Source organism: Rattus norvegicus, chromosome 1 (assembly GCF_021556685.1).
Source record: "Rattus norvegicus strain SHRSP/BbbUtx chromosome 1, alternate assembly SHRSP_T2T, whole genome shotgun sequence".
In the NCBI taxonomy this organism is placed as follows: domain Eukaryota; kingdom Metazoa; phylum Chordata; class Mammalia; order Rodentia; family Muridae; genus Rattus; species Rattus norvegicus.
In genome coordinates, this window is record NC_141534.1 from 36850329 (window position 1) to 36874782 (window position 24454).

The window sequence follows — 24454 nt, forward strand, 5'->3', positions numbered from 1 at the left end:
ATCACTTGTATAAGATCTGAATAATTAAAATTTTGAAAGACTAGTGGAAAGAATGTAACAATCTATTTAGTGTCTGGGAGAGATTTTTAAAAGGCCAAAGGTACAGTGAAGTGACACTCTTTATGTATTTGAAGAAAGAGTAAGAATGAGTCTAAAGTTTAAAGAAGCTAAAAAGACGGAGAAGAAAACACAACAGTGAAAGGTGTATGTGATAGCTTATTTGATCCATTTGATTGCACACACACACACACACACACACACACACCTACCTATAGTTAACCCTAAATATAAACAAATATTTTTAACATGTTATATTCTATAAACTCTGCAATCCAAAACCATAACAAATTATCTGTGGTAGTAGTGGGTAGGAGTTCCTTTCCTTGAGAAAATTAAATCATCTCCAGTCATCAGACTTTAATTTCCATTATAAAGTAAGAAAGTATACAAGCAATCGTCTAGAAATATAATTATAGGGTATAATAAATGGGCAAAGTGCATGTGGGTGTTGTGTATTAAATTATCCATTATTTCAGCATAACAGACTTTGGGAAATTGTTTGCAGAATGAGTCCTACTGTTGAAGAGATTTTTCTCAAATATATTCTATTTTACAAGAAAATAATTAAACTAATGGCCAGTGAGAAGGAAAGACAGATCCAGCCATTATGCTTGACATTTGGTTAGATCTCAGCCATGGCAGGTCGGATTACAAAAGTCATGCTTTTTAGATATATTCTTCCTGTTGATACTGTGTTGGTCAGCTATTCTTTTTTGTTTGATGCATGTATGTGCATATATGTAAGTGTATATGACTATAAATGACAAGGTAAAAATAAACTGGCATAAGCTATGTTTCACTATATCAGCCACTACAGATTTTGAGACAGAATCACCTGCTGAAATGGAAGCTCAATGATTGTCCTTGTATGAATAGCAAATGAGCCCCAGGAATCTATCTATTTCCACTCTCCCTCAGTATCATGCCCAGGTTTAACTGTGCAAGCTAGGTATTTGAACTCAGGCTTTCATGCCTGTTTAGTAAGCTCCTTACCCACTTAGTTATTTTTCAGTTCTATTGTTTTTATTGTTAAAATAAACTGGTTTTTTTTTCTTGAAAGTTCATCTAAGCCTGCTTGTTGTACTGTTACTCCTCAGAAGTAACATAATGCCCTCATGAGCTGATATCAATTGACTGAGAAGCCAGCTGATTGATGTCCTTTTAAGGATGGGATGCAGAAACATAAACAGCTGAGTTGCTGAGCATTCCTTTCTGTCCCTGCATCTCACCATTATAGCCACAGCACTGAGCAGCCCCATAAAGGGCATGGTCAAATAATGAACAGAAGTCAGTACTTTCTCTTTTTTCCTTTTCTAAAAAATTGAATAGTTTATGTATTTACATTTCATATGTTATCCCTTTTCTGGTTACCCCTTTACCATCCCTCCCTCCCCCGCTTCTGTGAGGATGCTCTCCTTCCCAACCACCCACTCCCACCTCAACACCCAGTCATTCCCCTACACTGGGGAAAAGAGCCTTCACAGGACCAAGAGCTTCTCAGTTGTTGCCATAGCATTAGTATCCCATCCCAGGGACAAGGGAAATTTACATAGGATTTGGCCTGGAGACTTGTATTGTTTCACAATGACAGGAAGAACACTCATTAGAAGATTTTGCTGTCAAGGAGGACAGTCCTCACTTCCCCCCAGGCACTATCTGCCACCTGAATGACTTTGCAAGTCATATATAGTCAGCATACATACATAAAGCTTTTGAAAACACAAGGAGATACTTCGTGTGAAAATTTGCCTTGTCTCAGCTTCAATCAACTTAGGAAAAGGTAAGTTTAAGCTGTAAACTTAGAGAAACACAATTTACAAAAGTTCACTCATTTACTCATCCTTTCACTTTCTATACAAATATCATCTGAAACTCTGGCATTTCATAGAAATCAAAGATCAAAGTTTTACATGGGTTAAGTGTATATTCCACATCAATTGTCCGGTTCCCTTCTATAGCATCTATCTATATACCTCTATCTCTATCGCTAATCTATCTATCTATCTATCTATCTATCTATCTATCTATCTATCTATCTATCTATCTATCTATCCATCTATATATGTATGACAGTGTTTAATATAGCCTGTGGATAAACCCTGCTAATTAAGTTCTAAGCCTAATTTTTGGGTGAAAGCGATCACTGAGTGGTGGCGGCTGCTGATTGTGTATTAAGCGTCGGTGTGGGGTTGACGTTTGCTCTACTGGAACAGCTTAGCTCATTCCTCCCCTTCCATTAACCGTGGTGCAGAAGCTTGGGGCGGCAGCTGCGTCAGAAAGGGCGGTGGCAGCGGAGGCAGCTGCAGTGACATGTCCAGCATGAATCCCGAATATGATTATTTATTCAAGTTACTTCTGATTGGCGATTCTGGGGTTGGAAAGTCTTGCTTTCTCCTTAGGTTTGCAGATGTCACGTATATGGAAAGCTACATCAACATAATTGGTGTGGATTTCAAGATACGGACTATAGAGCTAGAAGGGAAAATAATCAAGCTTCAGATATGGGACACAGCAGGCCAGGAAAGATTTCGAACAATCACCTCCAGTTATTACAGAGGAAGCCATGTTATCATAGTTGTGTATGATGTGACCGACCAGGAGTCCTTCAATAACGTTAAACAGTGGCTGCAAGAGATAGATCGCTATGCCAGTGAAAATGTCAACAAGTTGTTGGTAGGGAACACATGTGACCTGACAAGAAAGTAGTAGACTACACAACAGCAAAGGAATTTGCAGATTCCCTTGGAATTCCATTTTTGGAAACCAGTGCTAAGAACACAATGATTGTAGAACAGTCTTTTATGACAATGGCCACGGAGATTAAAAAGCAAATGGGTCCTGGAGCAACAGCTGGTGGTGCAGAGAAGTCCAATGTTAAAATCCAGAGCACTCCAGTCAAGCAGTCAGGTGGAGGTTGCTGCTAAAATCTGCCAACGTCCTTTTCTCACAGCAATGAATTCTCAATCTGAACCCGAGTGAAAAAAAACAATCTGCCTGAATTGTACTGTATGTAGCTGCACTACAACAGATTCTTACCGTTTTCACAAGGTCAGAGATTGTAAATGATCAATACTGACTTTTTTTTTTATTCCCTTGACTCAAGACAGCTAACTTCATTTTCAGAACTGTTTTAAAACTTTGTGTGCTGGTTTATAAAATAATGTGTGTAAACCTTGCTCATTTCCTGATACCAGATCGTTTCCCGTGGTTTGTTAGAATATATTTTGTTTTGATGTTTATATTGGCATGTTTAGATGTTGGGTTTAGTTGGGGATTTAGCTCAGTGGTAGAGCGCTTGCCTAGCAAGCGCAAGGCCCTGGGTTCGGTCCCCAGCTCCAAAAAAAAAAAAAAAAAAAAAAAAAAAAAAAAAAAAAAAAAAAGATGTTGGGTTTAGTCTTCTGAAGATGAAGTTCAGCCATTTTGTATCAAACAGCACAACCAGTGTCTGTCAGTTTCCATGCATAAAGTTTAGTGAGACATTATATGTAAGATCTGATTTGCTAGTTCTTCTTGGTAGAGTTATAAATGAAAGATTACACTATCAGATTAATAGTTTCTTCTTACTCTGCATTAATTTGTGGCTGCAGAATATTATAATTTGTTGCACACTATTTAACAAAACTGAAGACATGTTTAATAAATATTGTACTTATCGGAAGTAATATCAAATTGTATGGTGATAAATATTGTTTTAATTCCTATGATTAAAAGGAAATAGAGCTTTGCAGTCTACTCAACAGCTATTTGTGTGTGCAGCAAGAGCACTAGAGACCTATCTTAATAGCACAGCATCCAGGGTTTGCTTTCTAGTAACAGGTCTAATGAGTGACCTAGAAGCTTTCTGCTGTGTAGAGACTTCACCAACCTCATTGGTTCAAGGAACTCAAACTCTGTGAAGTGTGTGCTTCCTAGTTCTTCATCTCCAGCCCAAACCATCCGAAGTGGCCTCACCAGCAACACTTTTGTCATACATCTGTGGTTGAGATGGAGAACAGCACATGCTTCCTCATAGGCAGTGATCTGGTAATGTGTGCTGCTGTTTCTTCATGCTGAGTCTGAGGGCACACAATCCTTTCTATTTCTTCTTTATTTATGTTTCTGTTGTGTGTGGTTTTTTATTTTATTTATTATTATTTATTATTATTATTATTATTATTATTATTATTATTATTATTTGGCTATTGGAGAGACAGGGTTTCTCTGTGTATCCCTAGCTGTCCTGGAACTTTGTCTATCGACTAGGCTGGCCTTGAACTCAGGGATCCACCTGTCTCTGTATCTGAGTGCTGAGATGAAAGGTGTCCGCCACCACACCTGGCTTTTTTTCCACTTTTTTTGAGACAGTGTTTCACTGTGTAGCCCTGGCTAGCTTGGAACATGTACAACAGGCTGCCCACTCCCCCCAGATTCACCTGCCTTTTCCTCAAAAGTGCTGGGATTAAAGACATGTCCCAGACTGCCCCCATTATTTTGAGACAGTGTCTCACATAGCTCAAGAGGCCTCAAATTCACTTGTACCGGAGGGTGGCCTTGAACTCCTGATCCTCCTGCCTCCACTTCCAGGTGTCACCTTTATTCTTCTCAACTGTATAACTCATATTGGAGGAGAGGTTAAGCATTAGATTAGAAAGCAGGAAATGTTGATTGCCCTAACTGTAGAAATTCTATTTCCCAAATTAACTGAAAATATGAACACTAGATGGGAATGATGGGAGAAAAAATATACTTATTTCATGAAATTTTGCATGTGTGAAAGTTCTGTTTACTAGGACCTTTGAGATCCTAGACTGCTTTTGTCTTACTGTGGGAAACAGAGTCCCTTGTAGACACTAGCATTTTAAGGTGACAAAGGTCAGAGGCTGTTTCCTTTGGTTTAAGCAGCAGTCAAACATTCTGCAATTGGTGGCTTAGGGTGTAGCTGTTGATTACACATTTTATTATGGGGTCTTTAATGATAAAATATTAATCTAAAAATAAGCCAAATATTACAGGTTTATTTTTCACTAAACAACCAATTGAAATACATGTCACAAAGGTAAGTGGTAAGACTATTGTAAAATGAAAAATGGATAGACTAAATATTCAATTGAATTTTTCATCTATGAGAATTTCACAATAAAATCTTAGTTTACTTCGTATTATTAAAAAAAAGATCTAAGTCTATCTTTGTCTGGATAGCTCTCAGGTTTCAGCACAAAATAGAAGACTTCATTTAATAGCAGGGTTTTCCCTTCCCTCACCTTAATTCTCACATACCTCTACCTGCAGAATGTCACATAGTTTTATATTACGGTTTAATTTTTTCTCAATCAGAAATTGTTCAGCTAATACCTGGAGTTCCTGGAATGCTTCTCCATGTTAATGAGGAATCTTGGATTTTTGAGCCTTCGGCCAATAACCATTGCCCATCCTTGATATTCTTACCCTAACCCCCATACCCAATACTATAAATTCCTTGAAAGTAAATCCCAAGTAAATTTGATCTGTTTACGCACAGTTGCTTCTAGTGTCATTATTACAGAATGCAATTCATCTTCTCTGCTCTATTTGTTCTCCTGGACTGATACGGGCCTAAGATCCCTGGGGGCAAGGAGGGTCACAATAAACTGGGTTATATTTTATTGTCTGAACCTAAAGAAAGAGATGCCCATAAACATACAAGAAGCCTACAGAATTCCAAATAGATTGGACCAGAAGAGAAATTCCTGTCATCACATAATAGTTAAAACACCAAATGAACAAAACAAAGAAAGAATATTAAAAGAGGTAAGGAAAAAAGGTGAAGTGACATATAAAGACAGACCTATAAGAATTACAGCAGAATTCTAACCAGAGACTATGAAAGCCAGCAGATCCTGAACAGATGTAATACAGACCCTAAGAGAACAAATATGCTTGCCCAAGCTATTGTATTCAGCAAAACTTTCATCTAACATAGATAGAGAAACCAAGATATTCTCTGACAAAACCTAATTTATGCAATATCTTTCTACAAATCCAGCCCTACAAGGGATAATAGATGGAAACTCCAATAAAAGAAGAGAAAGTATACCGTACATTAAGCAAGAATATAATTTCCTTGGAAAGAAACCAAAAGAGAGACAAGCAAACATAATTTCACCTCTAACAAAGAATATAATGGGAAGTGACAATCTCTATTCCTTAATATTTCTCAACATCAACGGTCACAATTCCCAAGTAAAAAGACATAGACTAAAAGATTGGATATGTTGAACTGAGAATAGGACCCCCATTGAAGGAATCAGAGAAAGAACTGGAAGAGCTTTAAGGGGCTCGAGACCCCCTATGAACAACAATGCCAAGCAACTAGAGCTTCCAGGGAAAAAGCCACTACCTAAAGACTATACATGGACTGACCCTGGACTCTGACCTCATAGGTAGCAGTGAATATCCTAGTAAGAGCACCAGTGGCCCACACCCGCGGATCCCGGCCCGCAGCAGCTCTCTGATCCCAGACCCCGTGGGAAAGAGACCTCACCGCCTGGTCAGGTGGGCACTCCTGACGCTGCAGAGCGGAAGAGATCACCAACACTGCCAACTCCTGCCCACATCCCTGGCCCAAGAGGAAACTGTATAAGGCCTCTGGGCTCCCGTGGGGGAGGGCCCAGGAGCGGCAGGACCCCTGCCTGAGACACTGCCAGAACCTGAAGGAAACAGACCGGATAAACAGTTCTCTGCACCCAAATCCCGTGGGAGGGAGAGCTAAGCCTTCAGAGAGGCAGACAAGGTTGGGAAACCAGAAGAGACTGCTCTCTGCACACACATCTCGGATGCCAGAGGAAAACACCAAAGGCCATCTGGAACCCTGGTGCACTGAAGCTCCCAGAAGGGGCGGCACAGGTCTTCCTGGTTGCTGCCGCTGCAGAGGGCCTGTGGGCAGGACCCTGCGAGCGAACTTGAGCCTCGGGACCACAAGTAAGACCAACTTGTATGCTGCAAGTGACCTGCCTGGTGAACTCAAGACACAGGCCCACAGGAACAGCTGAAGACCTGTACAGAGGAAAAACTACACGAAACTACGCACGAAAGCAGAACACTCTGTCCCCGTATCAGGCTGAAAGAAAACAGTAAAACAGGTCTACAGCACTCCTGACACACAGGCTTATAGGGACAGTCTAGCCACTGTCAGAAATAGCAGAACAAAGTAACACAAGAGATAATCTGATGGCGAGAGGCAAGCGCAGGAACCCAAGCAACAGAAACCAAGACTACATGGCATCATCGGAGCCCAATTCTCCCACCGAAACAAACATGGAATATCCAAACACACCAGAAAAGCAAGATCTAGTTTCAAAATCATATTTGATCATGATGCTGGAGGACTTCAAGAAAGACGTGAAGAACTCCCTTAGAGAAACACAGGAAAACATTAATAAACAAGTAGAAGCCTACAGAGAGGAATCACAAAAATGCCTGAAAGAATTCCAGGAAAACATAAATAAACAAGTAGAAGCCCATAAAGAGGAGTCACAAAAATCCCTGAAAGAATTCCAGGAAAACACAATCAAACAGTTGAAGGAATTAAAAATGGAAATAGAAGCAATCAAGAAAGAACACATGGAAACAACCCTGGATATAGAAAACCAAAAGAAGAGACAAGGAGCTGTAGATACAAGCTTCACCAACAGAATACAAGAGATGGAAGAGAGAATCTCAGGAGCAGAAGATTCCATAGAAATCATTGACTCAACTGTCAAAGATAATGTAAAGCAGAAAAAGCTACTGGTCCAAAACATACAGGAAATCCAGGACTCAATGAGAAGATCAAACCTAAGGATAATAGGTATAGAAGACAGTGAAGACTCCCAGCTCAAAGGACCAGTAAATATCTTCAACAAAATCATAGAAGAAAACTTCTCTAACCTAAAAAAAGAGATACCCATAGGCATACAAGAAGCCTACAGAACTCCAAATAGATTGGACCAGAAAAGAAACACCTCCCGTCACATAATAGTCCAAACACCAAACGCACAAAATAAAGAAAGAATATTAAAAGCAGTAAGGGAAAAAGGTCAAGTAACATATAAAGGCAGACCTATCAGAATCACACCAGACTTCTCGCCAGAAACTATGAAGGCCAGAAGATCCTGGACTGATGTCATACAGACCCTAAGAGAACACAAATGCCAGCCCAGGTTACTGTATCCTGCAAAACTCTCAATTAACATAGATGGAGAAACCAAGATATTCCATGACAAAACCAAATTTACACAATATCTTTCTACAAATCCAGCACTACAAAGGACAATAAATGGTAAAGCCCAACATAAGGAGGCAAGCTATACCCTAGAAGAAGCAAGAAACTAATCATCTTGGCAACAAAACAAAGAGAATGAAAGCACACAAGCATAAAGTCACATCCAAATATGAATATAACGGGAAGCAATAATCACTATTCCTTAATATCTCTCAACATCAATGTCCTCAACTCCCCAATAAAAAGACATAGATTAACAAACTGGATACGCAACGAGGACCCTGCATTCTGCTGCCTACAGGAAACACACCTCAGAGACAAAGACAGACATTACCTCAGAGTGAAAGGCTGGAAAACAATTTTCCAAGCAAATGGTCAGAAGAAGCAAGCTGGAGTAGCCATTCTAATATCAAATAAAATCAATTTTCAACTAAAAGTCATCAAAAAAGATAAGGAAGGACACTTCATATTCATCAAAGGAAAAATCCACCAAGATGAACTCTCAATCCTAAATATCTATGCCCCAAATACAAGGGCACCTACATATGTAAAAGAAACCTTACTAAAGCTCAAAACACATTGCACCTCACATAATAATAGTGGGAGATTTCAACACCCCACTTTCATCAATGGACAGATCATGGAAACAGAAATTAAACAGAGATGTAGACAGACTAAGAGAAGTCATGAGCCAAATGGACTTAACGGATATTTATAGAACATTCTATCCTAAAGCAAAAGGATATACCTTCTTCTCAGCTCCTCATGGTACTTTCTCTAAAATTGACCATATAATTGGTCAAAAAACGGGCCTCAACAGGTACAGAAAGATAGAAATAATCCCATGCATGCTATCGGACCACCACGGCCTAAAACTGGTCTTCAATAACAATCAAGGAAGAATGCACACATATACTTGGAAATTGAACAATGCTCTACTCAATGATAACCTAGTCATGGAAGAAATAAAGAAAGAAATTAAACACTTTTTAGAATTTAATGAAAATGAAGGTACAACATACCCAAACTTATGGGACACAATGAAAGCTGTGCTAAGAGGAAAACTCATAGCGCTGAGTGCCTGCAGAAAGAAACAGGAAAGAGCATATGTCAGCAGCTTGACAGCACACTTAAAAGCTCTAGAACAAAAAGAAGCAAATACAACCAGGAGGAGTAGAAGGCAGGAAATAATCAAACTCAGAGCTGAAATCAACCAAGTAGAAACAAAAAAGACCATAGAAAGAATCAACAGAACCAAAAGTTGGTTCTTTGAGAAAATCAACAAGATAGATAAACCCTTAGCCAGACTAACGAGAGGACACAGAGAGTGTGTCCAAATTAACAATATCAGAAATGAAAAGGGAGACATAACAACAGATTCAGAGGAAATTCAAAAAATCATCAGATCTTACTATAAAAACCTATATTCAACAAAACTTGAAAATCTTCAGGAAATGGACAATTTCCTAGACAGATACCAGGGCCGAAGTTAAATCAGGAACAGATAAACCAGTTAAACAACCCCATAACTCCTAAGGAAATAGAAGCAGTCATTAAAGGTCTCCCAACCAAAAAGAGTCCAGGTCCAGACGGGTTTAGTGCAGAATTCTATCAAACCTTCATAGAAGACCTCATACCAATATTATCCAAACTATTCCACAAAATTGAAACAGATGGAGCACTACCGAATTCCTTCTACGAAGCCACAATTACTCTTATACCTAAACCACACAAAGACACAACAAAGAAAGAGAACTTCAGACCAATTTCCCTTATGAATATCGACGCAAAAATACTCAACAAAATTCTGGCAAACCGAATCCAAGAGCACATCAAAACAATCATCCAGCATGATCGAGTAGGCTTCATCCCAGGCATGCAGGGATGGTTTAATATACGGAAAACCATCAACGTGATCCATTATATAAACAAACTGAAAGAACAAAACCACATGATCATTTCATTAGATGCTGAGAAAGCATTTGACAAAATTCAACACCCCTTCATGATAAAAGTCCTGGAAAGAATAGCAATTCAAGGCCCATACCTGAACATAGTAAAAGCCATATACAGCAAACCAGTTGCTAACATTAAACTAAATGGAGAGAAAGTTGAAGCAATCCCACTAAAATCAGGGAGTATTTTTGTGTCGATATTCATAAAGGAAATTGGTCTGAAGTTCTCTTCTTTGTTGGGTCTTTGTGTGGTTTAGGTATAAGAGTAATTGTGGCTTCATAGAAGGAATTCGGTAGTGCTCCATCTGTTTCAATTTTGAGGAATAGTTTGGATAATATTGGTATGAGGTCTTCTATGAAGTTCTGATAGAATTCTGCACTAAACCCATCTGGACCTGGGCTCTTTTTGGTTGGGAGACCTTTAATGACTGCTTCTATTTCCTTAGGTGTTATGGGGTTGTTTAAATTGTTTGTCTGTTCCTGATTTAACTTCGATACCTGGTATCTGTCTAGGAAATTGTCCATTTCCTGAAGATTTTCAAGTTTTGTTGAATATAGGTTTTTATAGTAAGATCTGATGATTTTTTGAATTTCCTCTGAATCTGTTGTTATGTCTCCCTTTTCATTTCTGATTTTGTTAATTTGGACGCACTCTCTGTGTCCTCTCGTTAGTCTGGCTAAGGGTTTATCTATCTTGTTGATTTTCTCAAAGAACCAACTTTTGGTTCTGTTGATTCTTTCTATGGTCTTTTTTTGTTTCTACTTGGTTGATTTCAGCTCTGAGTTTGATTATTTCCTGCCTTCTACTCCTCCTGGGTGTATTTGCTTCTTTTTGTTCTAGAGCTTTTAGGTGTGCTGTCAAGCTGCTGACATATGCTCTTTCCTGTTTCTTTCTGCAGGCACTCAGCGCTATGAGTTTTCCTCTTAGCACAGCTTTCATTGTGTCCCATAAGTTTGGGTATGTTGTACCTTCATTTTCATTAAATTCTAAGAAGTCTTTAATTCCTTTCTTTATTTCTTCCTTGACCAGGTTATCATTGAGTAGAGCATTGTTCAATTTCCACGTATATGTGGGCGTTCTTCCCTTATTGTTATTGAAGACCAGCTTTAGGCCATAGTGGTCTGATAGCACGCATGGGATTATTTCTATCTTTATGTACCTGTTGAGGCCCGTTTTTTGACCAATTATATGGTCAATTTTGGAGAAAGTACCATGAGGAGCTGATAAGAAGGTATATCCTTCTGCTTTAGGAGAGAATGTTCTATAAATATCTGTTAAGTCCATTTGGCTCATGACTTCTCTGAGTCTGTCTACATCTCTGTTTAATTTCTGTTTACATGATCTGTCCATGGATGAGAGTGGGGTGTTGAATTCTCCTATTACTGTATGGGGTGCAATGTGTGTTTTGAGCTTTAGTAAGGTTTCTTTTACGTATGTAGGTGCTCTTGTATTTGGGGCATAGATATTTAGGATGGAGAGTTCATCTTGGTGGATTTTTCCTTTGATGAATATGAAGTGTCCTTCCTTATCTTTTTTGATGACTCTTATTTGAAAATTGATTTTATTTGATATTAGAATGGCTACTCCAGCTTGCTTCTTCTGACCATTTGCTTGGAAAGTTGTTTTCCAGCCTTTCACTCTGAGGTAGTGTCTGTCTTTGTCTCTGAGGTGTGTTTCCTGTAGGCAGCAGAATGCAGGGTCCTCATTGCGTATCCAGTTTGTTAATCTATGTCTTTTTATTGGGGAGTTGAGGCCACTGATGTTAAGAGATATTAAGAAATAGTGATTGTTGCTTCCTGTTATATTCATATTTGGATATGAGGTTATGTTTGTGTGCTTCTCTTCTCTTTGTTTTGTTGCCAAGACGATTAGTTTCTTGCTTCTTCTAGGGTATAGCTTGACTCCTTATGTTGGGCTTTACCATTTATTATCCTTTGTAGTGCTGGATTTGTAGAAAGATATTGTGTAAATTTGGTTTTGTCATGTAATATCTTGGTTTCTCCATCTATGTTAATTGAGAGTTTTGCAGGATACAGTAACCTGGGCTGGCATTTGTGTTCCCTTAGGGTCTGTATGACATCTGTCCAGGATCTTCTGGCTTTTATAGTTTCTGGCGAAAAGTCTGGTGTGATTCTGATATGTCTGCCTTTATATGTTACTTGACCTTTTCCCCTTACTGCTTTTAATATTCTTTCTTTATTTTGTGCGTTTGGTGTTTGGACTATTATGTGACGGGAGGAGTTTCTTTTCTGGTCCAAACTCTTTGGAGTTCTGTAGGCTTCTTGTATGCCTTTGGGTGTCTCTTTCTTTAGGTTAGGGAAGTTTTCTTCTATGATTTTGTTGAAGATATTTACTGGTCCTTTGAGCTGGGAGTCTTCACTCTCTTCTATACCTATTATCCTTAGGTTTGATCTTCTCATTGAGTCCTGGATTTCCTGTATGTTTTGGACCAGTAGCTTTTTCCCCTTTACATTATTTTTGACAGTTGAGTCGATGATTTCTATGGAATCTTCTGCTCCTGAGATTCTCTCTTCCATCTCTTGTATTCTGGTGGTGAGGCTCGTGTCTACGGCTCCTTGTCTCTTCTTTTGGTTCTCTCTATCCAGGGTTGTTTCCATGTGTTCTTTCTTGATTGCTTCTATTTCCATTTTTAATTCCTTCAACTGTTTGATTGTTCTTTCCTGGAATTCTTTCAGGGATTTTTGTGACTCCTCTCTGTGGGCTTCTACTTGTTTGTTTATATTTTCCTGGAATTCTTTCAGGGATCTTTGGGATTCCTCTCTGTAGGCTTCTACTTGTTTATTAATGTTTTCCTGTGTTTCTCTAAGGGAGTTCTTCACGTCTTTCTTGAAGTCCTCCAGCATCATGATCAAATATGATTGAAAACTAGATCTTGCTTTTCTGGTGTGTTTGGATATTCCGTGTTTGCTTTGGTGGGAGAATTGGGCTCTGATGATGACATGTAGTTTTGGTTTCTGTTGCTTGGATTCCTGCGTTTGCCTCTTACCATCAGATTATCTCTAATGTTACTTTGTTCTTCTATTTCTGACAGTGGTTAGACTGTCCTATAAGCCTGTGTGTCATGGGTGCTGTAGACCTGTTTTCCTGTTTTCTTTCAGCCAGTTATATGGACAGAGTGTTCTGCTTTCGGGCGTGTAGTTTTTCCTACCTACACGTCTTCAGCTGTTCCTGTGGGCCTGTGTCTTGAGTTCACCAGGCAGGTTCCTTGGAGCAGGAAGGTTTCTCTTACCTGTGGTCCTGAGGTCAAGTTTGCTCGTGGGGTGCTGCCTATGAGCTCTCTGCGGCGGTAGCAAGCAGGAAGATCTGTGCTGCCCTTTCCAGGAGCTTCCGTGCACCAGGGTTCCAGATGGTGTTTGGTGTTTTCCTCTGGAATCAGTAATGTGTGTAGAGTGCAGTCTCTTCTGGTTTTTGTCTGCCTCTCTGAAGGTTTAGCTCTCCCTCCCATGGGATTTGGGTGCAGAGAACTGTTTATCTGGTCGGTCCCTTCAGGTTTCGGTGGTGTCTCAGACGCAGGGGACCCGCTGCTGCTGTGCCTTTATCCAAGGGAACCCAGAGGCCGTGTCCAGTTTCCTCTTGGGCCAGGGATGTGGGCAGGTGTGGGCAGTGTTGGTGGTCTCTTCTGCTCTGCAGTCTCAGGAGTGCCCACCTGTCCAGGCGGTGAGGGCTCTCTCCCACAGGGTTTGGGAGCACAGAGCTGCTGCGGGCAGGGATCTTATGGCTCTTTTTAAATTTCCTTTTTTTTATTTATTCCAGATTATGTATTTATATTCAAAGTTTCAGAGCAAGAATATAAAGGTAAGGGTGAACACATGGCTAATCTTTCTGGCTCTGAGTTACTTAAATCGCTCTTCTGGTCTAATCTATTTGGAGTTCTGAAGACTTTTTGTATGTTTATGGGCATCTGTTTCTTTAGGTTAGGGAAGTTTTCTATAATTTTGTTGAACATGTTTAGTGGCCCTTTAAGTTGGGAGTCTTTGCTCTTTTCTATTCGTATTATCCTTAGGTTCAATCTTCTTATTTTGTTCTGGATTTCCTGGGTGTTTTGGGTTAAGGGTTGTTCATTTTACATTTTCTTTGATGGTTGTCTCTATGTTTTGTATGGTATCTTCTGCCCCTGCGATTCTCTCTTCTCTTTCTTGTATTCTGTTGGTGATGCTTGCGTCTGTGTCTCCTGATCTCTTTCCTAACTTTTCTCTCTCCAGGATGGTCTCCCTTTGTGATTTCTTTACTGTTTTTCTTTCCACTTTTTGATTCTGGATAGTTTTGTTTAATTCCTTCACTATTTTTGTTATGTTTTCCTGTTATTCTTTAAAGGATTTTTGTGTTTCGTCTTTAAGGGCTTCTATTAGTTTACCTGTGTTCTTCTGTATTTCTTTAATTCTCTTGTATTTCTGTATCTCTTTATGTCCTTCTTAAAGTCCTCTATTGTCATCATGAGATGTGATTTTAAATCCAAATCTTGCTTTTGTGGTGTCTTGGAATATCCATTATTTGCTTTGATGGGAAAACTTTTCTCTGATGATGACAAGAAGATTTGGATTATGTTGCTTAGGTTCCTGTGCTTGCCTCTTGCCATCTAGTTATCTCCAGTGTTAGGTGGTCTTGCTGTCTCTGATAGTGGCTTGACTATCCTGTAAACTTCTGTGTCAGCACACCTGGAGATAGGCTTTCTCCCAGCAGGCTCTGGGTACAGAGAGATGTGTCCCAGGGTCAGCTCCTGGCTCAGGCAGAAACCTGAAGGATCCTTTCCCAGTCTGCTCCCAGATTCCTGTGTCCAGAGGGCACCAGATGGGTTCCTCTTGAGCCAGGAATGTGAGCAGAAGTGGTGGTCTCCCCTTTGCTTTCAGGATTGTCCGCACTTCTGAGTGTCCTCCTCTTTCCCCATGCGATCTGGATACAGAGACCTGTGGGACAGTGTCAGCTCCAGACACTGGCTGAAACCAGAAGGATCCTGTCCCAGGCTGCTCCTGGGCTCTTGTGTCCTGAGGGTTCATGTCAGGTCCCTCAAAGCAGAAGTGGTGGTCTTACCTCTTCTCTCAGATGTGTCAGTGCTCCTAGGGACTGGCTTTCAACTCTGGGTACATGACTAAACTGAAAAGATCCTGTCATAGTCTGCTCCCAGGTTCCTGTGTCCACAGGGCTCCAAGTGGATTACTCTTTGGCCAGGAATGTGAGCAGAAGTTGTGGTCTCCCCTGTGCTCTCAGCATTGTCCATACCTCTGAGAGTTAAGCTCTCTCATCCATGGAATTTAGGTACAGAGAGCTGTGGGACTGGGTCAGCTATGGGCACAGGCAGAAACAGGAAAATTTTTCTGTAATTCTTACTAGTAATATATTAGAAACATTTAATCAATGTTACATGCTTTTTAAAATTCTTTTAAATATTTCTCATATTCTTAAGATTGTAGTAAGTATTAGTTTACTATTTTGAATAAATATTATTTATGTTTGTTTTGTAAATTTTAGGTGCAATTACTATGTTTCTTTTACATATCTTTGTTGTTTGTTGATTTAACTTGAGCATGGTCTTGTGGAAAATTATTTTTTTCATGGACTTGAAGTTCTTGTCATACAAATCTTTTCCATGTTTGATTAGAGATACAACAAGATATTTTCTATTATTTGCGGCTAAGATGAAGGGTGCTGTGTTCTAAATTTCTTTCTATTCTCATTTGTCATTTATACTATGTAGAGCTCCTGATTTGAGTTAATTTTATATCCGGCCATTTTCTTGACAATGTTTATAAGCCATAGGAATTTTCGGATAGATATTTGCGGGTTATTTCCATATAATATCAAATCACTCGCAAATAGGGATACTCTGACTTCTTCCCTGGAAATATGTGTCCTCTCCATCTCCTTTTGTTTTCATGTTCCTCTAGCTAGAACTTCAAATTACATAGTAAATAAATAGGGAGAAAGTGCACAATATCATTTTGTCCCTGATTATGAAGGAATTTTTCTCGTTTCTTTCCAATTATTTGATTTGATTATTTGCTTGCTGTTTATTGCTTTTACTATGGTGAGACTTGTGCCTTGAATCACTGATATCCCCAAGACTTTTAACAGGGAAATGTACTGGAGTTTATCAAAGGCTTATTCATCATCTAATAAGATGATCATTTGAGGGTTGGGGATTTAGCTGAGTGGTAGAGCGCTTGCCTACCAAGCACAAGGACCTGGGTTCGGTCCTCAGCTCCGAAAAAAAAAAAAAAAAAGATGATCATTTGATTTTTATTCTTTGATATTTTTGCATAGTGGATTATGTTGATGGATTTTCATATATTGAACCATCCCTGCCTCTCTGGTATGAAGCCTACTTGATTGTAGTACATAATGTTTTTGATATGTGGATTTGGTTTGCAAGGATTTTATTGTGTAACATTTTGTCAAAGTTCAAAAGTGAAATTGGTCTGAAGTGCTCTCTCTTTTTTGACTCTTTGTGTGGTTTAGCTATCAAGGGAACTGAGGCCTCAGAAAATGAATTAGTGTCCCGTCTGTTTCTATTTTATGGAATAGTTTGTGGAGTACTTCTTAGAACATTTGGTTAATTCTGCACTAAAACGATCTGGCCCCATGCATTTTTGGAGGGAGGGATGAGAAAAATGTAATGACAGCTGCTATTTACTTTGGGTAAACAGTGTTGTTTAGATTGTTTACTTAATCCTGAAATAACTTTGGTATGTGAAATATGACTAGAAATTAATTTATTTCATTTATATTTTCCAGTTTTGTGGAGTAAAGGGTAGACAAGTCAAAGATAATGATATTTTGGATTTTCTAGTTTTCTGTTCTTATGCCTCGCCTTTAATTTCTGATTTTGTTATGTGTATATTATCTCCATTACTTTTTATTAAGTTTGCTAAGTGTTTGTTAATACTCTTGATTTTCTCAAAGAACAAGCTTTTGGTTTTGTTGATTATGTTTATTGTTCTCTTTGTTTTCAACTGATTGATTTCATCTTGAGTTTGACACTCTTCTGCTTTCAACACCTCTTGAGTATATTTGCTTCTTTTTCTCCTAGAGATTTTAGGTATAGTGTTAAGTTGCTAGTATTAGATCTCCGCATTTTCTTTATGAGAGCACTTAGTAGTATAAATTTTCCTCTTAGCACTGTATTAACTTAGTGCCTTAAGTTTGGATGTGTTGTGACTTAAAATTGATTGAATTCAAGAAAGTCTTCAATTTCTTTATTTCTTTACTGACCAGGTGATCATTGAGTAGAAAGTTGTTCAATTTCCATGAATATGTAGCCTTTCTACATATTCTTCTGTTTTTCGTAGAAGTCCAGCCTTAATATGTGGTGGTCTGAGAGAATGCAAGGTGTTATTTCAGTCCCTTGTATCTGTTGAGGTTTGCGTTGTGCCTGATTATATGTTCAATTTTGGAGAAGGATCCCTGAGGTGCTGACAAAAACATATACTATTGTGGGTTTTTGTGAAAGTTTCTGGGAATATCTGTTAAATATATTTGTGTAAAAACATTTGTTACTTTTATTGTGTCTCTGTTTCGGTTCTGTTTTAATGACTGTCCAATGACGCGAATGGGATGTTGAAGTTTTCCTCTTCTACTTTGTCGTGTGGGGTTCAATGTGATTTGTACTTTAGGAGAGGTTTGTTGTTGTTGTTGTTTCTGTTTGTGAATGTGAATGTGGTGGATTTTTTTTTTCAATTTGGGAAGTAGATGTTCAGAATGGAGATGTCCTCTTGGTGGAATTTTTTATGATGACTCTGAAGCGTTCTTGTACATCTCTTTTGATAACTTTGGTTAAAAGTCAATTTTAGTAGATCATGCAATGTCTACTATTGCTTGTTTCTTGTGGGTTTTTTTGGGAGAGGGGGTGGGTTGGAAAACCTTTTTTAAACCATTTAATCTGAGGTAATTTTTTTTGTTGCTGTTGTTTAGGTATGTTTCACATATGTAGCAGAATGATGGATCCTGTTTAATTATACAATCTGTTAGTCTGTGTATTTAATAGGAGAATTGAGTTCATTAATGTTGAGAGTTTATTATTGACTAATTATTGTTACTTCCTGTTATTCTGATGACTGAGGTATTACTATGTGTATATGATTTTCTTCTTTTGGGTTTGCTATGAGGTGATTAATTTCTTGTAATTTCTTGGGTGTTGTTATCCTCCTTGCATTGGAGTTTTCCTTCTAGTAGCGTTCCTGGACTAAATTAGTAGAAAGGTACTGTTTTAATTTTATTTTGTCAAGGAATATCTTGGTTCCTCCATCTATGGTGAATGAGAGTTTTGCTGGGTACAGTAGTCTGGGTTGGCATCTGTGTTGTCTTAGGGTCTTCAAGACATCTGTGCAGGATCTTCTGGCTTTTAGAATTTCTGATGAGGAGTCAAATGCAATTCTGATAGGCCTGCCTTTATAGGTTTCTTGACCATCGTTCCTAATAGATTTTAATATTCTTTCTCTTTTCTGTCCGTTTAGTGTTTTGATTATTATAGGGCAAGCACATTTTCTTCTCTGGTCTAATCTGTTTGGTGTTCTAAAAATTCCTTGTGCTAATGTACTGTTGTTATACCTGTAGATCAGTGCCATGTTCAGCCTTCATCAGAGAAGCTTTCTTTCAGTTAATGGGAACTAATGTAGAGTTCAGATAGTGATGGAATTTTGAGCTCTCTATCATAAGTGAGTTTTTTTTATCATACCCTTTACCTAAAATGTCAGGCATCTATATGGAAGAGGAGGCAGAAAGAATGAAAGAGCCAGAGGTATTTGATGATTTCAAAGAAACCATATTTTCAAAGCACAATCATACAGATACACATATGAAGTCATAGGAACTCTGGCAGCTTGTATAAGTTCTGCGCTAGCTCAAACTAGATTAAAAAGATAGCACTGAGAAGGAAACATATATACATAGTCTCATCCCCAGGCAAGAAGCTGTTGGTGATTGAAACTTGCTGACAAAGTGAAAACCAATTTTCTCCAAAGGAGTATCATGGTATATCATTTTCACTCACCAGAAAGAAAAAAAAAATGCCCTGGAGTGTTGGGCAGCACATCATTGACTCTACAATTCTTTGTGTGTCTCTGTGTATACCTTGTCTTATTTTGTTTGGGTATTATTTTGTCTTATTACTTTTGTGTTTATTTTTAGTTGATTTTCAGGTAGGCTTAATATTCTTCTGAAAGGGAAAGATAGAGTTCTAGAAAAAGCATAAACACGGATTTGTAGATAGGTTTGGAGTATTTGTGTAGATTTCAATGAGAAGAAAAAATATAACCAAAATGTATTTTCTGTAATTTTATTTTTTAATTAAAGAAGTAAAACTTTAAATAGATAAATAACAAATAAGGTAGGAAAGAAATGAAGAAGACATTGGATGTCAACCTCTAGTTTCTACAGTCACCTATACCTAAAGGAATGCACACTAAGTAAACACTAAATTTCTACAAATAACAGTGGATAATAAAAACACTACACTCACAAAAATAGAAAAAAATTAGGGTTTATCAAGTAACATAGAGACAATATCATTGTATTGCCATAAAAATTTACTTAATCTTGTATGTTTTAGAAAATTTAGAAGACATAAAAGGTTTGACTCTTCAGGCCTTTTTTGGGGGGTTTTAGAAAAGAGTTTAATTTAAGAAACACGTCTACCTGCAGCATGGTCTTTATACTGGAAGCACAAATTCTTATTTTATTCTTTTCATGGCTATTTATATACATCATGGTGATTAATTTTGTTGTCAACTTGACAGGATCTAAAATCACCTAGGAGACAAACTTCAGGAAATATCTGTAATGTGGGTTCTGAATTTAATTGATTAATGGGGAAAGACTCCACCTATGTATAGGCAACATCAGCATTCACCTCTTTCTACTTGCTGACAATAGAGGGTGGGTTACTAGCTGTGTATTATTACTTCTCCTGTGCACTGTATCATGAACTCTAAACTCAAATAAGCCATTTATTTGTTAAGTAGTCTTTTTCCGATATTTTGGCATAAGAACAGGCAAAGGAAAAAAGATATTTCATCTGTAATTTGTCATAATTATACAGGTAGGATGTTAGAAAGAAACATGGTCCTTTGTCCTCATGTCCAATGATAGTGGCAAGCTGGATCCTTAGATAATCCCAATTTGGTCCTAACAAATATTCCTTGGCCCTAAGGTAAAAACTATCTTTAATCTAGTTCTAGATTATATTTGATATTAAAAACTATATTGGACCCACAGGTAAGTTTACATACATCTATTTCTTGCCCTTGGCTTTATCTTCTCTGTAAAGTATGGCATGGGTATGTCTGAATATATGTTTCCTCTTTATGTGGTAGAATCTTTAGAAGAACCTAGCTTTATGCTAACACATACTGCTCTTTATTTTTTTTTTATTTTTATTAACTTGAGTACTTCTTATTTACGTTTCCATTGTTATTCCCCTTCCCGGTTTCCAGGCCAACATCAACCTAACCCTTCCCCCTTCCCTTCTCTATGGGCTTCCCCTCCTCATTCTCCCCCCATTACTACCCTCCCCCAAACAATCACATTCACTAGGTGTTCAGTCTTGGGAGGACCCAGGGCTTCCCCTTCCACTGGTGCTCTTACTAGGCTATTCATTGCTACCTATGAGGTTATAGTCCAGGGTCAGTCCATGTATAGTCTTTGGGTAGTGGCTTAGTCCCTGGAAGCTCTGGTTGGTTGGCATTGTTGTTCATATGGCGTCTTGAGCCTCTTCAAGCTCTTCCAGTCTTTCTCTGATTCCTTCAACAGGGGTCCTGTTCTCAGTTCAGTGGTTTGCTGCTGACATTCGCCTATGTATTTGCTGTATTCTGGGTGTGTCTCTCAGGAGCGATCTACATCCTGCTCCTGTCGGCCTGCACTTCTTTGCTTCATCCATCTTATCTAGTTTGGTGGCTGTATATGTATGGGCCACATGTGGGGCAGGCTCTGAATGGGTGTTCCTTCTGCCTCTGTTCTAAACTTTGCCTCCCTATTCCCTGCCAAGGATATTCTTGTTCTCCTTTTAAAGAAGGAGTGAACACATACTGCTCTTATTTTGTGTGTGTGTGTGTGTGTGTGTGTGTGTGTGTGTGTGTGTGTGTGTGTGTGATATATACATGATAAAGTATGGGTATGTTTGTTGACAGAGGACAGAGGAAGATATAATGCATCTTTCTCTACCACTCTTTCTTTTTCCCATGATACAGGGATACTCTGTCCCAAATTTTACAGACATATTAATAAATCTTTTTCCATAGCTACTCAATTTGAACACATTACTTGTACAGGAATTTCCCTTAATTAATTGATTGGCTAAAAAAGATGAAAAGAAGCCAATCATTGAATGAAAAGGAGGAGGTGAGTCTTCTGGGTCCTAGAGAGGAAAAGGGGACTAAGGAAGAAGAAACAGGCTTTATACAGGGAGGCAAGAGTGAGAGGAGGCAGGATATAGATGGGGAACTGTTAGCCCTGGTAGCAGCCTCCACCACAAGATTTCTAACATAGAATAATTGGTGAGTTTAGGAGGATAGATTCCACACCAAGTGGTTGTGTCATCTGTTTATTTTAAATAAAGAGTACTGGTGTTTTCCATTCTCAGTGACATAGATGAGCATGAGGGAAAGAACATAGCCAGGCGGCATTCAGCTAGGGTTTTGAATGGGAAGACTGTACAAAAGTCCAAGCTCCAGAGGAGAGGAAACCAGTGGAGAGACCAGGCTGGCAAGAATGTGCCCGGAACTGGCTATGGGGTGGTGAACTGGCAAGAGAGTGATCTTGGTGATCTGTAGAGGTAGAGCTGGCATTTGTGAGTGAGGCGTTGGCTAGGAAAAACACACAGTCATGGGTCTCAAACTTTGTACCAGGATAGGAACAGAGACTGCCAATGCCAGTACATAGCTGACTTTAGCATGGGTCCATTTTTAAACCTACATGGCTACAATTATTCATATCCTCCAAAGCGTGTGAATAGTCCAATGGACATAATAAGGTTTTTCAAAATTTGGCTTAAAATGTGTACCTTGTTCCATCGGCTATACTATAAAGAGTGTGTAAAAAACAAATCTAGCTATAATCCCAGTAAGGAAAATATATATTATTTATTTGTTTTGATGAGCATTCATTTTTTTCTATGCCTTTTATAAGTTTTGGTATGTCTTGACAGAAATTCATATTAAAAAATGTTCATACCACAACTTTTGTCTCAATTACTCTTCTACTTTTCTTTATGTGCTATGAAAAACATTAGAACTAAAAGCAACTTGGGAAAGAAAGAGTATATCTAGCTTAGACATTTAAGTCAAACCCCATCATTTAGGGAAAGGTTGAAGTAGGCTCTTAAAACAGTAACAATGGAGGCAGGCTGCTTGGGGGCTTACTCTGGTTTGCTCAGGCTCATACTTAACTAACTTTATAATACATCCTGAGTGAACCTATAGAGAGATTGGTGCCACCAATAATAGACTGAGTCTTTCTAAATCAATGAGCAAAGCAGTCTCTTACAGACAGGATGTTGAAGACAGATTATTTCATTGAGACGTCTTTTTTGGATGAATCTTGGTCGTGTCAAATTGACAGGGCTAGGGAGGTCATATACTTCCTCTATGTCCACAAATGCACACTGATCTGTTTTATAAATTGGTAGGTTTTTTTCAGGAATACATGTTTAATAAATTTAGAAAAAAACTATTAATAACTTTATAGAACTATTACCCTACTTAGAAAATCTCATCATTAGTAATTTTCTGAGGAACCAACACAAGACAAGGGAATTATGGCATTTGAACACACACACACACACACACACACACACACACACACACACATGAATTGATAATAAAGAAACAAAGTTCTGATTTTTCTCTAAGAAGACACCATTGGATTATATAGAGCTGAATATTATATTTTATGAGCACAGTCAAATAAATTGGTTTTCCTGAAACTTGTAAAGTTACAGTCTGAACTTACTTATCAAATACTTTATATACATGCTAGTTGTGTATCTGTGAGAATTGGCTACTGAAAAATGTCTAGGTTTCTTTTGGAGATCCTATCTGACATCAGTGTTGTTAGTGAGCTAATGATCATTAAGACAATTTCAGCAACTAACCCAAATACTATAATATTTGAGTTTTCAGAGTACTCAGGATATGTACCGGAGACAAAAATGAGATTAATTGACCTAATATTTGTATGCAACAAGTTTTAAAAAGTTTTTTTTTACATTTATGGGTACATATATATGGATGTGGACAGATGAGAGCAGTTGCTCAAAAAATTCAAAAGTGGGCCTTGGATTTTTCACAGTTGAATTTACAAACTCTTGCTATCCACTAAGTGTGATTGCTACAAACTGAACTAGAGTCCAGTGAAATGCTGCAAGGACTCTCAACTACCAAGTGATCTCTCCACTTCTTATATAGTATACTTTCAATTATCACCTGAGGCATTATTAAATCTTTCACTGAAAATAGCATGAGCATTCTTCTTACCAGAGGAATCTTTGCTTAAATTTGTTTTTGACAAAATGTGTAAGAAAAGCTATTCATGTTTCCACAGTCACCAAAATAGCTGAAACACACACACACACACACACACACACACACACACACACACACACACCTTGTTTCTCTCCCTTATACATTCAGCCAATGTTGTGTTGAGACCATTGAGTGCAACCATTGATTGTAAAAGTTTAAATTCACAGAGGAAGGAAGGAAGATGGAGGAAGACAAAGATGATCCAGATTCTGTGTGGCTTTAAATAGCCCACAGGTAGCTATGAATATCTTATAAGGGATGGATAATTGCAGGACAATTTGCCTTATCTAGTTCCAGAGGGAGAAGACTTCATCATGGCTAGGAAGTATCAAAGTAGGACGAAAAGCTGCAAGATCACATCTTGTAACAGAAATCCAGAGCAGACAGAGAGAACCAGAAGTAAGCTGCCTCAGGCTCCTGTCACCATAGCCAGAGCTGCTCTGACTGCCCTGCCTTCCCCTCTTCCATGAGGCGGGTGTCCTAACTGGCCTCTACAAACAAACCATGGATAAGTTGCTTTAGTCAAATATGTTGTCACAACAATGAGAAGAATAACGAATACCATCATCTCCCTGAAGCAAGAAGTGCTGGCCACCTCAACAGATTCCTGACTTTTCACAAAGCATTCATTCACAAGAAAGAAGTGAATCTCTGGTCTCATCAAAAGACCAAAGCTGTTAAAAGTCAAAAT

The 24454-nt window shown here is 38.5% G+C and overlaps 1 pseudogene; it reads left to right on the forward strand.

Moving 5' to 3' along the window:
- Window positions 1–2326: 2326 nt before the first annotated feature.
- Window positions 2327–3013, forward strand: LOC134484859 (ras-related protein Rab-1A-like; annotated as a pseudogene).
- Window positions 3014–24454: the final 21441 nt, after the last annotated feature.